Raw genomic sequence first — 14,288 nt, 5'->3', positions numbered from 1 at the left:
GAAAAAGGTCACATCTCATATTTTAATACACAACCTTCTCCTTCCCCCCTCATTTTTCTATTGCAGTTCTGTTTTATTTCCCCCCCCCCGTGTAACAACAGCCACAAATACCTCCTGTTTTCCTCGTTTCCTCCCTGGTCACTCTCCTTGCCCCGCTCTGCTTGTTTATGTTGGCTTATTGTGCCAAAGACAAAGGAAGAGATGAGGAGCAAGCATCAGAGTGGTGAGGAAATTGCAAAAGTGCAATCAAGCTTCTGAAACAACAGCACTTCACGAAATGCAATGCAAAAAAGGGACATACAACATTCCATTCTTTTTTGTGCAACTCAGCGGGGAAAGCTGTAGCCTCTACTTCCATTCCTCCCCAGCATGATTTCAAATCTCCTACGGGCGCTGCCGTCCAATCAGATATATTCATTTTCCTACTGTTTCCACATTTTTTCCACTACTCCCCCAGTGTCATTTATATCCATTTTCCCCATCAGCTGGTTTAGCACAGAATGCTCAAAATGCATCCCGACTGCTTGATTTCTATTTTCATAATATCAGAACATCAAGTTAAAGATTATAAATGTTTATTCAGCAGAGAGGGAAATGTTATATTGGTTCTCGAGGGTGAGAGCCCACTCTAAACCGGTAAATCACCCCGATCTGGAAGATGAACGGCGTGGTTTGGAGTTCATTGCGTTTCGTCTCGGGCGAGTGGTCGGTGCAGCGATGGCCCCAGCAGGCTGTGGTGGAGGTGGCTGCTGATGTGGATGGTTACAGGGGGATAATGGAGCGCCGGCCAGCCAGGGGTTCGCCTATGTTTCGCTCACCGTGTTTACCAGGTGTGAACGGGCCAATGCCGGATGCGAGTATTAGCCTGTCATAATCCTGAGCCATTAGAAGGTATATGCTCCTTACAAAGTGGGAAAATACGTGGAAATTATCAGTTGTTAATGTTCTGTGTAGCCTCTGTTTTCGCATCCGTCTGTTAGCAGCCACTATTCTGTTTCAACTCCTCACTATGCTCTCAAGAAGAATAAAAACCTTTCAAGACTCCTCTAACCATGCATTACCCATCTTTAATCTCAGCCCTCTTTCTGACAGACATCTTGCCAATCTAAGCCTATCTGGTTCACAACAGGTATAAATTACTCTAACAACCTGGCCACCACATTCAGCAACATACAAACAATTTTGTTCAAAGCACACAGCCGCATTTAGACCAAAGAAGGGCTTCAGTGCCTGTTTCGGACCAAATATGGACATATCTTATGACCATGAGATTCAAACAGCCCCTGATGTACAACATCAAAACGCTTTTTTTTTTCATCAATTGCACAAGATTTATTTCTTTTTTTTTTCTTTTTTTGCATGTTTGTCAAAACAGGCTACCCTTACACAAGTAGGTGCACTACCTTGAAGCCTCAAAGCAAACGTATTAGTTTGGAATATAAATTGCTTTGCTGCACAATAGTGCAAAAAAAGTGTTCATGAACACGGTGATTTGTACACTATAGGACAAACTTGTGCTCATTATTCAAATTCACTATGACTGTAATCGTTATTTGGACAATGCACAGGCAAGTATGGGATTCTGATGAGCTTGAGTAAAAATATCAACATTTCAATTCATCAAATCATTTACAGAGATCTTTAAAACTATGGAAGTGCTTTTATTTAAAACAGAAGTGTGGCACAATAGGATGACATTGATTTTTGCAGGTATAGTCATTTTATCAATAACATTGCCTTATTGTTCTTTAGATTTTTGCACACAGACTAAAACTGAAATCCCTGAAACATTTAGTAGTAGTTTGCAAGTGCTTATTGTTGAAAAAAAAAAGATAAAACTTTTTTACTATTCTGTTTTTAGAGCAAAGGCACAGTAAGTCAAGTTTATGTTATAAAGCCTATTTCATATGACAATCAGACTCAGTGGGCTAGGAAAAATACAAAATAAAAGTAACCAATACACACAATAAAACAGTAATAAAAACATTAAATAAGAAATACATACAGAAAGGGTCAACATGCAAAAATAATAAGTAGCAAAAGGGATATTAAAATGAGCTAAAAAAAAAAACACCTAAGTAAAGGCTTGAGGAAATAGATATGTTTTAAGTTTGCTTTAAATTTGGACACTGTAGAAATTGATCAGAGGTGTTGAGGAAAAGAGTTCCAGAGAGCAGGACCATATGACTAAACCAGCCAAAAGCTAGGCCTAAATACTGTATACCCCTGATCTAATTAGATTCCAATTATATTTTTATTAAACCTAGAAGTTTGTTTCATTTCTCAAGAGATAATTAAACAGCTTAAAAAGAGCATTAACTTAGAAAGCTATACTTTATGTTTTTATATCCATCTTAACAAAAGTGAAATATTTAGAATGGTATTTAGATGATTGTATTTATACACTTCTCAGTAATCGATGGCTAAATCTTAATTGGCATTGCAACCATCAAACTCGACTCAGAAGTGTTGACAAGCTCTTTGCATGGTTCCGCTGGTATTTTGAGGATTCAACTTTGATAATGAGCTCCAAGTCTTTAGGACTGGAAAGCCTCCTTGCCATCACCCTTGTCTTTAGTGAGATCCATTAATTATCTATCAGACTCAAGCGTGGACTGTGGCTGGGCCGATTAAAGACGTTAACATCACTTCCAGTCAGAAGAAACATGATGGTATCTAAATCTAATGGGGTATGATCCATTTTGGGCTTAACAAAGTGATGCTAGCCTGTTAAATAGTTAGGCTGCCTGCTCTGTTAGAGCACACAGTCAGCTGCTTAATGGACATGCTACTAGTGGTAGCATGTCCATTAAGCAGCTGTCATGGAACTTTAATGCGATGGTGTCAAAAACACCATCGCATTAAAGGCCACATCTTATATTTTAGAGCTAGAAAACCCACACAAAATCATAAAACATGAATAAATCACAACCAAGCTCTCTGTTGTTTTTTGTTTGCCTACTCGTTTGTCATTTGATGCAAAAAATTACTCTTCCGCACTTTTCTGAAACAAAACTAGCTGTGTTGCCTCTGTAGTGTTTTAATGAGTAAAATGAACATGATTGGATTTAAAGAAAGGAACAGCCCAGAGGTGATGGAACATGACCCAATGCAGTTCTTACCATGTTGGGATTTTTACTTTGTGTCGGTACAAAATCTCTACTGTTGTCCACAGCATGGGTAGTCTGTCCAGCCACCCAGCCAGACTGACTTACACTGTATGCACCTGCTTATCTGTCTGGTAAGGAGCTGGTAGAGCTCGATTTGAAATGCAGGACTAACAGGGTCAGCATCATCAGGTTAGCACCAATCAGATAACTACGGATGTGACGCAAAAAACTCCAAACGACACACTGTTTTTTAGATTTGTAGTCCGTGAAACATGTCATGCCGTCGAGCAAACTCTCCAGTAACTTTGCCACGTTTGTCTAAAAATATAAATGTAAGATAAATGTACTTTCTTAATTCTCCAAGGCACTAAGTAGCAAAATTCTCTGTATGTATCTTGACAGTAAAGCACCGCTGCTTCATGGGTAATTCTGACGCTGAGAGTGACGCAATGTGAAGTCCCGCCTTCTGTGCTGTGATTGGTCCGGTCTGTTTTAGGCCGGAGCATATGGAGCCTTACCAGACTGACTTACGCTCCGTGTACCGGTAAGTCAGTCTGGCAGGCTAGGCTACAGCATGGGTGCCTAGCTCAACCATGATAAGCAGTTGTAAAGGAGACTCCTTTTTCTCTGTGTAGGCCACATAAGCCGAATGGATAGCAGAACATTTCATTGCAGGTGCTGTCCAAGTAATCTCACTTTCCCCAGCACTTGCTTAAAGTGACATTTTAGAGCCTAAATAATGTGTGCCGAAGAAACCCGCTGCAAAATTACTCATACAATCTGAATGGTGAGATGGACAGTGTGCTTTAGGGAAATGTTTTAACAGCTACATTAGTGGGTTTAAACCCTAACAAGTAAATCACCAACTGATTATGTGGAGGAAAAGTAACTCGCTTACTAACAAAACCTATTCTGGTGACAAAGAGCCTTCAATTGTTCACATTTCTGAATCTTAGACATGAAAATGAAAACCAATACCATGAGCCACAAGTTCATTACTTGAACACAAATGAAGAGGAAAATCTGTAATAGATAGATAGATAGATAGATAGATAGATAGATAGATAGATAGATAGATAGATAGATAGATAGATAGATAGATAGATAGATAGATAGATAGATAGATAGATAGATAGATAGATAGATAGATAGATAGATAGATAGATAGATAGATAGATAGATAGATAGATAGATAGATAGATAGATAGATAGATAGATAGATAGATAGATAGATAGATAGATAGATAGATAGATAGATAGATAGATAGATAGATAGATAGATAGATAGATAGATAGATAGATAGATAGATAGATCGATCCCATTTGGAGAGTTATACGTGTGCTCTTTTAGGTTCAACACTGACGGTACACATTCTTTTCAACCAGAAATAATATCGAAAAGCCATATTTCTCTTTCTTGTAAGTATCAGAAAGGCATCAGCTTTCTTGCAGCCTCCCTCACCTGTCGCTGCCAAAGTTCAGCAAGAGGTGAGGGAGGGTGACCGCCCCATTCCTCTATTCTCCACACTGGGTGAAACATTTCTGATCACTCTGGCACTTTCTCTGGCATCTCACGTGAAGGACTTCAGACTGTCGTAACATTTATGTTTTAAAACCTTAAATTTGTAAAACATTCGCACACATTAATTCTGGCATACAGCTAATGCCTGTTTAGGACAAAAGATTTTTGTGGTTCTGTAAGAGAAACAACAACTAAGCTGAATAATTATGCCTAAGAGGAGCGTTAATATTGGAACACATTACAACAGATGAACAAAATTTTATCTACCAAATCCAACTTACTCCAAGAAAAATAAAAGCCCTCTCGTCTCACCTGCAGCTAAAACTGGGATGCAAGGCAAAACATTTAAATAAGGTGATAGAGTTTATCAAGATGACAGGCAATTAGCCTGGCCATACATGTGATACAAAGGAGAGCGAGAGTTCCCAAGCTCCATTTCTGTTCCTGGACAGCCCTAAATTAAAAATCCCCAAAGACCATTAGGCTAAACAGCCTGAGGAAAGACTTTGTCTCACCCTAGAAAAATGACAGTAAACTCAGGCAATCATGCCGCCGATCAATTATGCATGAATTATATTTTTCTTGGACTGTTCAAAGTGTCTTACGGTAATTCCCCCAAGTATACAATCCCCGTTATTCGTGAAACATGTATATGTATGCACACTCTCTAAATGAGGGTTTTCGTAAAGATTTATCAGCCCCTTGTTGCTAGTTGAAGTGAAAACACTAAGGATGAGTTGTGCTTCAACTGTTAAACGCAAAAGCCACAGGCAAAGCCGAGGAAGGTGGCCAATGCTGATAACCTATAGCACCATAAATCCAGTCAGAAAACATACCCAGAAACTAGAAAGTCATCAAGGTGTGTTTGTAAACTTTTTTTATAGAAACTGAAGAATTTTTATTAGAGAAACAGAATAAAAAAAGAGAAAGAAAAAGACGCAGGCCTGAATACGGCTGCGGCAGGAGGGTGAGGGGTTCGCCTTGACCTGGCCCGTCTCTGCTTGTGGCCTGTTGAGCTGGCGGTCCCTGAGGTCCCCGCTGTGACCCAGATCTCTAATGATGACCTCTGTCTGACCGTGATAGTAGCAGACAGGTATTGGCAGACCTGCTGGTCAGTGTCACAAAGGTGTCAATAATTGGGTAGTGTGTTAACAGCAAGTGATCTAATGACCTCTGAAACCTGACCTGCTTTGGCGCCAATGCAGGGCCGCTGTCACTCGTAAACTTAATTCTGGGCTATTGCAAATTAAAAATGTGATGAGCCCTGTCCACATTAACAGAAATAGCTTGCAAAATAAACTTTTTCTGATGTGTTTGCATTCCTCGTCCACATACAAACTGTCAGATTGGGTAGCTGAAAAAACACACTTCTGAAGTTGAGATTTTTAAAGCTTCAGTGTATTGTGTATATGGGCTGACCCAGAAAAAGAGAGAATTTGATAAATGGTGACATAATTGTCTGCTTTGTTTACACCCACTGGTGTAAGACAGCAACAATGCAGCTATTTCTAACATTTTTAAACTCCTGAAAAATAACACAAACTAGTGTAAATTTAACAGAATATTGTAGTACATATGAAAATCTTGAATTTGATTATTCACTTACATAAAAGCTCTTTTTCTCCTGGTTACTTCTAAAATGTATTTGCTGAACCTTTTTTTGTCTAGATACAATACATCTTGTTTCCATCAAATGCTGTGCAATGTCTATATCTTGCACAAAATTCTTGCTTTTATATTTTCCTACTAGCTTTGTCCACACATTTTGGGAATTTGTCCCTATAAATAAAATGTCTCCAGAAAATAATTTCTTGTGTCCAATCCCACTCCGAATCCAAAGCAGAGGACCACCAAAACATAAAAAACTAGGCAAAAACTGACAGCCCTCCAATCTGAAAGACCTTTTGGGCAGAACAACCACTGTTTTACACCAAGGTGTCATGAATCCCTTTTGTGAATAACTCAAATACAGAGATGAACTGAGATGAAGCTGGGTAATGTTAAAAAATAAAGAGAACTTACAAAATGGTCTTGCACATGGAGAACAGACATGAAGCACAGGAAATTGACTGAGCATAGGATGGTAGTCAAACTGAAGAATCCAACAATAAACAATAAGAATCAGGAAGCTTAAATACTGAAATTGGCTTCACACTTACTATGTTCTGTCGCAAAATATTCTGTATTGCAGAATTCGCCATGCAGCAATCCACACTGCATGTGTGTGGGACCCGTTCAGGCATCCAGAAAGCCTCCCCTCTTATTTTGAAATGTTCTAGATCTGCTTTACTCTTCTCATATCTGACTTCCTCATAAGGTTTCTAGAAAGTTCCGCCTTTTGCTGCGTTATCGGTCAAAAATAGACTTGATTTGTTTTTCTGACATTCGACCAAGGAGGGCTGTCTGTCATGGAACAGCACCATGGAGCTTCGTTGACTAGAATGGCTTATTTTTGCGACAAGGAGAAAAACAAACGGATGTAGTGGTCTGTGTGAATGAGGGGTGTGGCAGGGGTGGAAGAAGACAAGCAGATGTGAGTAATCGGGGAAACTTAGAACAACTGAGACAGAGTGAAAGCAGGGAGCTGAGGGAAGGAGACTACTTAACCGCAAAGGAGCTGAACATGCAAAAAACTGCAAACCAAGGAAAACCTAGGAAAAGATAAACTGAGATCTAAGAGAAATAAATTCAAATGTACAAAGAAAAGAACACCTGAATAAACTGAGAAACTAAACACAAAGGGAATAATTAAAAAGGTAACAGCTTTCTAACAATAATGAGCCAAGGGATTGTGATCTCAATGAGGCAAGACCTATAAGATCATAGTGTGGAAATGCTGAACACAATACCGCACACAAAAGAAAAACAAAACCCAAACTTCTGGAGATTGTGACACAAGGTATCTCCATCAGCCAAGCTTAGAGATGAGACAGTGAGGAATTGCACACCGGTCGAGACCTAGTCTGATCCAGGAGCAAGCCAACAACCTCCGACTACAGTAGACAGAAGGACTCTTTGTTTTCTTTCCCATTGAAAGTTTACGTTACTTACTGTCTTTGTGTGAAGTGCTTTGATGTGTGAATTGGCGCTAAATAACCAAACATAATTAAATTGAAAGCTTAGGGCCGGGAAGAATTGTTCACCATGAAAAATATCGGTTTAAAAAATGTCTCGAGTAAATATAAAGAACTCCGACAACAGCTTATGCAGAGGTTGTTTAGACATTTACACACACAAACACAGCCTCTTGCACCACCCATTCAAACTTTATGACAGGTCTTGATCTTCCGCATCGGTTCCCTCTTATATTACATGCAACACAATCCACCTTTACACACTAATTTGTTTTGTTTGCCTCTTTTTCTGTTTCAGTGTAACTGAGCCCCCGAATATATACAGATTTAATAGAGCTAATAGAATCATTATCAAATTCAGATCAATATAAATTTAGCCCCTGCACGCTTGAAAGGCAGCAATATTGAAATACAACACTGTCTGTGCTCTTTCATTCTTCCGCCTACAACTGACGTGTGCTGCCACCAGACATGAATTACCAGACAGGCACATTACAGCTAATAAGAGCCTCACAAAACACCCTTTATTAATGCATGAGAGAGTCTTTGATCCTGGGGAAAGCAGTAATCACTGAGCCTCAGACAGCACAATAAGATGCTTCCCATTATCTTTGAAAAGTCAACAAAGTGGCTGAGGTCAAATCAACCTGAGCCAGTGCCGCATGTCTTCGAGGGGAGGAACCGTACGGAGCTGCAAAAGCTCATCCTTGAGATGCTGTCAGTCAGGAAACTTTTAAGGCAGGAATCAGACAGCACGTATGCTTTCAACAATTACACCTGACACAAGGCCATAGGGACAGTTGGAAACAGAGATTAAAAATGTTAGTGATAACAAAAGGCATTTATTTTTAATGTAGAAACAAGTTTTCCTTTTATTTTGACATGCAATTATAGCAAAAAATATATATATTTTGCCTCATGCCTATATAGATACAACTAGAAAAGATAATTTGGCCAATTTTCTGATTTTGTTGTATTAAAAGTGCTTTTTATGTTGACTTTCCTTTAACTCTGTACTCCTTTAACCTCTAACTCTGCATTATGGGGTGAAACTTTGTCTTAGCTATCACTTTTCTTTTGTTTTCATGGGTTTTTCCTTCTGTTTTCTCATTAAAACCAAAATGCATTGCCAATTTATTTGTCGGTTTGGACACAAAATCAATCAAATTATGTTTTAACGTGACAGATAGATATTGTTTATTGCAGCAGATCGATGCTATCCTGTTTGCTAACAGGCTAATAACATCTAAACAAGTGAAAATCAGCCAACACCAATTTCTGGTCAATATGTTTGAATCTTTATAACGTAACTAAATTATTATTAAGTAAACACACCACATACATTCTTACACGTCATTTTAAACTGAAGACTCATGCTATGTATTGCAGTAAATAATTTTATCACAGAAACAGAGATCTATAAATCATATAAAAAACATCCCAAAATGAATAATTAATTAGAATCGAATACCAGCACCAACACAGTCAGAGTAACTCTCACAAAGTCACAAATTTATCAAGAGTTTGTTCCGCATTTAAACTCAAGGAAAGTTAACTTTTTAATTAACAATCGTCATTTTCTAACAGCCCTCTATCCCTTTAGAACAGCACATAGTAATAATGTTGGAGCGCAAAGAAATGATTGAATGAGGAAAGATTTCTGGTTGAACTTCTGTTGCAGTGATATAGGATTTGACAGAGGCTGTCACATTATAAAGTCTGAACATGGTTACTGGAATTTCGAATGATACCTATGATGGAAATTTATTGAAGTGGTCAGCAAGAAGCTCATTCTCCACAGAAAGCCCTGGGGCCTGAAACTGGTCAACGAGGAGCAGGCTCTGAGCCCCTCGCTGTGGTGCCATATGAAGGAGGAGAAGACCCTTGCTTGAACAACTGAGGTGCCATCTCAAAATCATCACCCACTTGTGACAAGTGTGAAACCCTCCATGTTGAAAAAGGAAAGTTTTGACCAAAAATAGGACTAATGAGGAAAGCAGGACCCAAAATGAGTTTCAAGTTAAATATCATGCTCACGGTCTGTGGTATTTTTTTAAATACTGACTGATAAATCCCTTATGTTTGATCAAAACATATAAAAGTCAGTTTGCATTACACTAGTTTTCTGCTGTTGATGTTTTTGTTGTTTTTTTCTCCAACTTGAGAGCAAAACTGCCCTGACTATGGGAGATGTGCCTTTGGGACCGTGCTGGGGCAGCTTGTTAAACCTAAAGGGTCAGAGGGTCAGGTCTGGATAGGGACGGCATCCCAAACTGACCACAACAGAATGCTGAGGAACATCTGCTGTCTGTGTGTCACACTTAGCTGCCCCCTGTAAGCCCCCTCGTGGCCCCTAAGGAGCCTGGGAATGGCTCAAAGTCAAGGCCAGCCCTTGCGGCTCTGACCGGACGTGGCAAACGTCTTTTTTTGTTTTTTTATGTGTATGGGAAGCAACCAAACTTAAATATCTAAATTTACAGATGATGCTTACTGAGACGGATCCCAAGTCTTAGCAGAAGATTTACTGTCATTTCCTAAAATTCAAACTGGGTGTGAATTTGTTTAAATATCCCCCATGTCCTGATTGTGTGACATGAAAAATTATGACAGTATGCCCAGTTACTTGCCTTTTCAATATTTATCCCACAATACTGGATTTCACTTTGATTACAGAGAGATCGCCGTTAAAGACACTTCCCCTCCATTTCCTTGGCAGCTTAACAATATGCTTAAAAGACGCCATCAAATGATGTCAATAACTAGATCAATATCCTGGCATGTCTCAGTTTCCCCTGCAGCAACTGAAAAGCCTTAAACGGACCCTCCCGGGCAGATCGCCTAGCACAGGTACTGTGTTACCGTTGCCGTCGCTGCCGAGGGACGAATAATGGTGTAGAAAAAAAAAAAAAAAAAAACACCACGAGCGTGGGACATTTCCCCTGTCTGTCTAATGCGCTGCTGATCTACACCTGCTGGGCTCAGAGTTGCTTAGGTACACGCTATCTGCTGACAACATCAATCACTCAGCGGGTCTTATTACTGCCATTTAAAATACATTTAAAACGATTCACTGGAGCCAGTGTCCAACTCGACATGGACACTGATAGTGATGTGTTACTGCGAGGAGTGCCTTGCAGTAATGCTTAAGCCAGGAACAGATGGGGCCCTCTGTAGTATGTTGTATGTTTTTAGTCAAAAAGCTCATCTTCAGTCATAATTGTTCAGATTAGTAGAATAACAATGAGTTAAGTATGAAGACAGTGCCTCATCCTTTGTGGTCTCTGAGCTTAGGAGGACGGACAAATGCGCCTGGACTCTCAGGTGAACGTAGTAATTGACACAATCACTCTAATTCCCCTTCAATTCTTTCACAAAATTGAAAACTGCCAAATGCAGCCTTGATTACATCCCACCCAATCAGAGTGTGTGACCTGGTGTCAGTTCAGCCGCATCCACCCACCCACCCGTCCCCTCGGGAACAAATGCGATGCATCCCTCCTGAGGTCCACACATATTTCAGAGGTTGCCGTACACGGGTCTGGATGATACGAGATGGATATATTATGTAGATATTGGAAGCAAGAGCGTGATCTAAGAGGCAATCTGCTTGGTCGGCACTGAAAATGCAAACAGATCAAAGAACAACCACGATTATGGATCTCTCCTTGCATTTAACTGGTCAAGGTCTATTGACCAAAATTAGATTACCTAGCGTCTACTTACAGTGCCTTTCCTCTTCGTGTCCCCTGTACAGTGACTTAAATCTCTCTCTCATTCTACAATTTAGTATTCCAGTTTTCTAGGGTTCACTTTTATCTTTAAAAGGTTTATTAGCATTCTTCTATTTCAATAAACTCAAATCCATTTGAAGTATTCGTCCAAAAAAAAATGTTAGTCAAAATGTAATTTATGATCATAAGACTTTTTTTTTTTTTTGGAAACCGGTGAATTGAAGGTTTGGAGATCTATAACAAATGCATGACCTCCGCATCTTCGAGACGTCACTTCTGCGTGGCAGAACAAGCCGGGGAAGTCTGACAGCAGCCACAGCAGACTTGCTAATTTCCCCATCCTCTGCAGTCATGTGATCAGGGTGTCGGCACAGCATTCACAGCGCAGGGAGGGGCTAAGCATCACTACACTCACCACCATTTTGTGTGGGTACCTGGCTTTCTTTTTTGTGAGTATCTGCCTCATTTATTTACGTCCTTAGAATTAGCTTTAAGACGTGTGCCATTTCTGCACCGTGGCATTGAAGGGTTTTTTTTTTATTTATTTTTTTCTTTGTTTTCGAGGAAGGTTTGACTCAATGACGGGCGTTGTTGCTGAAGGAGGAACGAAGGGATGCTGCGGACAGAATCGCATGCGATATCAGTGCAGCACAATCGCTGCCCATTCTAGGTTTTTATGTCGTGCATTTTGTCCCTCTCCTATTTCTCCTGGCCATGCTCCCGACAGACCCCTCTCCTCCTTGCCATTCTATGTGTGAGGCGCATATGGTGAAGTGAAATTGCTGTCTGTGAGTGCATGCCTCTGCCTGTCCAGACTTCATCAGAAGGATTAAAGAAAGGGATGGGGGAAAAAAAAGAATCAAAATAAAGTGATGATAGCGGGGCTGAGGCTTTTTTTTTTTTTCTTATTTTTCCCCCTTGCACCCCCCCATATCTGGCCCCCCACCTCCACCCCTGATAGCTCTGGTTTAAGCAGAGTGGAACATCAGATGACAGAGAAGGATCTCTAGCTGGGGTGCAGCGGTTTGCAGGGAAGAGTTGCCCGGTCTGCAAGCTTCAGCGAGTTTATTTGGCTCTGACAAGGTCTCACTACAAAGGAAAGCCAAATTACTGGCGGTGGTGTTCCTCCCCGCACCCAGCAAGGGAAGTTTGGGGGTAAAACCTGCATCCAATTAAAAGAAAAGTGACTCAGCAGTGGAGCAATAGCTTTCTTTTTACGATTACTTAGCTATCTCACTCTCTCTGATGTGCCCGCGCAAACAAACAGAAGACCAAACGTGGAGCATTATAAGAGTGGAGAGGTGGGAACATGCGTGCTGAGGTGGTCTGTTAGATTCACAGTGATGGGGATTTTAGGAAAAATGAAAGAGGAGAGTGGAAAGATTGCAGGATATTAAAGAGTAATGGATGTCACACCAGGCCCCCTGTAACAAATTCCCACATGCTTTCATCATTGCTCGATGAGACTGATCAAGGGAGGAGGACATTACTTGGTTCCCAAGTGCTGTTATTACCCAGGAAGAGTAAATAGTTATTGCTGTGTTTATCATCCTGAAAGATTGCGGAGCAAGCAAGCAAGCACATCTCCTTTTTAATATATTCCATCATCAAATAAGTCAGAGTTTAGATGGAAACTTTTAGAATCAAAGTTATTGTAATGATATGCGACAATTACTCAGCGATGTAGCTTGTAAACTAGTTTGAACTGATTTTGAGCAGCAGGACCACATCAGCTGTAAATCAACGTGAATTTTAACTGGCCAGGTTTTAAGAAACAAAGAGGACTGAAATTCTTTATGCAGAAAAGATGTGCCTCAGACAAGATCATGGAGACGGTTTCGCAGCCTTCCGACTAAAGTCAAGTAAATAGTGATATATGTTGTGAGGTTTATTCTGGGATTTGTCAGATACCAGATCTGGCCCCATATTTGAGTTAACAAAAAGGCAGCCCTGACATTTTGCCCGACCAGCAGATAATATTTGCTGTTCAGAGACTGGCTTTCTTTTGTTCCAGCTTTCTGTAAACCCAAGACACTTGAAATTTAAACCAAGTTCAAGAAATATTATTTGCCGCAGGGCAAGGTAGATCTCTCGGCAGGGCTTTTCAAAGAGCTGCCCTGGGTTTGTTTACAATTGATCTTATTTAAAAGTGTTTTTTTGTTGTTGTTTCTTTCGTTAGCTTTCTGAGACATATGATCTGCCTTGATTGTGGAGCTCAAACTAATCATGAATGTTTTTTGTTTTTTTTTTTGCTTAGACTAGCAAAAATAAGTCCAATTATTAGAAGGTAAAACTGCAGAAAACACAATTAAACCTGCGAACGCTCCAACTAGTGGAAATTTAAAATAGAAAACACATACAACTTCAAAAATATAGCATAAAAAAAGAAATGCTGAGTTAGTAAATAAATACAATTTTAAAATCCGAGATCTTCACCTTCATGGATTTACTGAAATATGAGTTGCATTACGGAAGAAAGGTGGGGAAAAAAAAAAACATGTTCAATCACATCAGCAGTGTGTGCAGGCAAGCATGTGAGTATGTGCTGCAGTAAAAAGAAAAAGGCTTATGAGTTGCATAAAACGGCAGCTTCTCTCATTGTTTAGGGAAGCAGCGCACAATTTTTATTCAGCCTTCTTTCTCCGAGAGAGCGACTGACCTGCCAACTGACCAATCCACATGAAGCTCAGGGGGTGGGGTGACAAGAGGAGGAAGATGGAGGCAGAGAGCACCCCCGTTTCAGCCCAAGAGACAGACTCCCTCTGTCCAACACTTCTTCTCTTTTAACCAAATCAGAGGGTGTTAAGTGGAGCCAATAAATCATTATTTTTGCTTCATTCTGTACATGAAC

The 14,288-nt window shown here is 40.1% G+C and overlaps 1 protein-coding gene across 3 annotated transcripts in view; it reads right to left on the bottom strand.

Annotated features, from left to right (window-relative positions):
* zfhx3 (zinc finger homeobox 3) overlaps positions 1 to 14,288 on the bottom strand; it is a 357,317-nt gene that overhangs the window by 255,567 nt on the left and 87,462 nt on the right. The gene's annotated exons all lie outside the window — the stretch shown is intronic.

The sequence above is a fragment of the Fundulus heteroclitus genome, chromosome 4, assembly GCF_011125445.2.
Source record: "Fundulus heteroclitus isolate FHET01 chromosome 4, MU-UCD_Fhet_4.1, whole genome shotgun sequence".
In the NCBI taxonomy this organism is placed as follows: domain Eukaryota; kingdom Metazoa; phylum Chordata; class Actinopteri; order Cyprinodontiformes; family Fundulidae; genus Fundulus; species Fundulus heteroclitus.
This window is presented reverse-complemented; position numbering and strand designations above follow the sequence as displayed.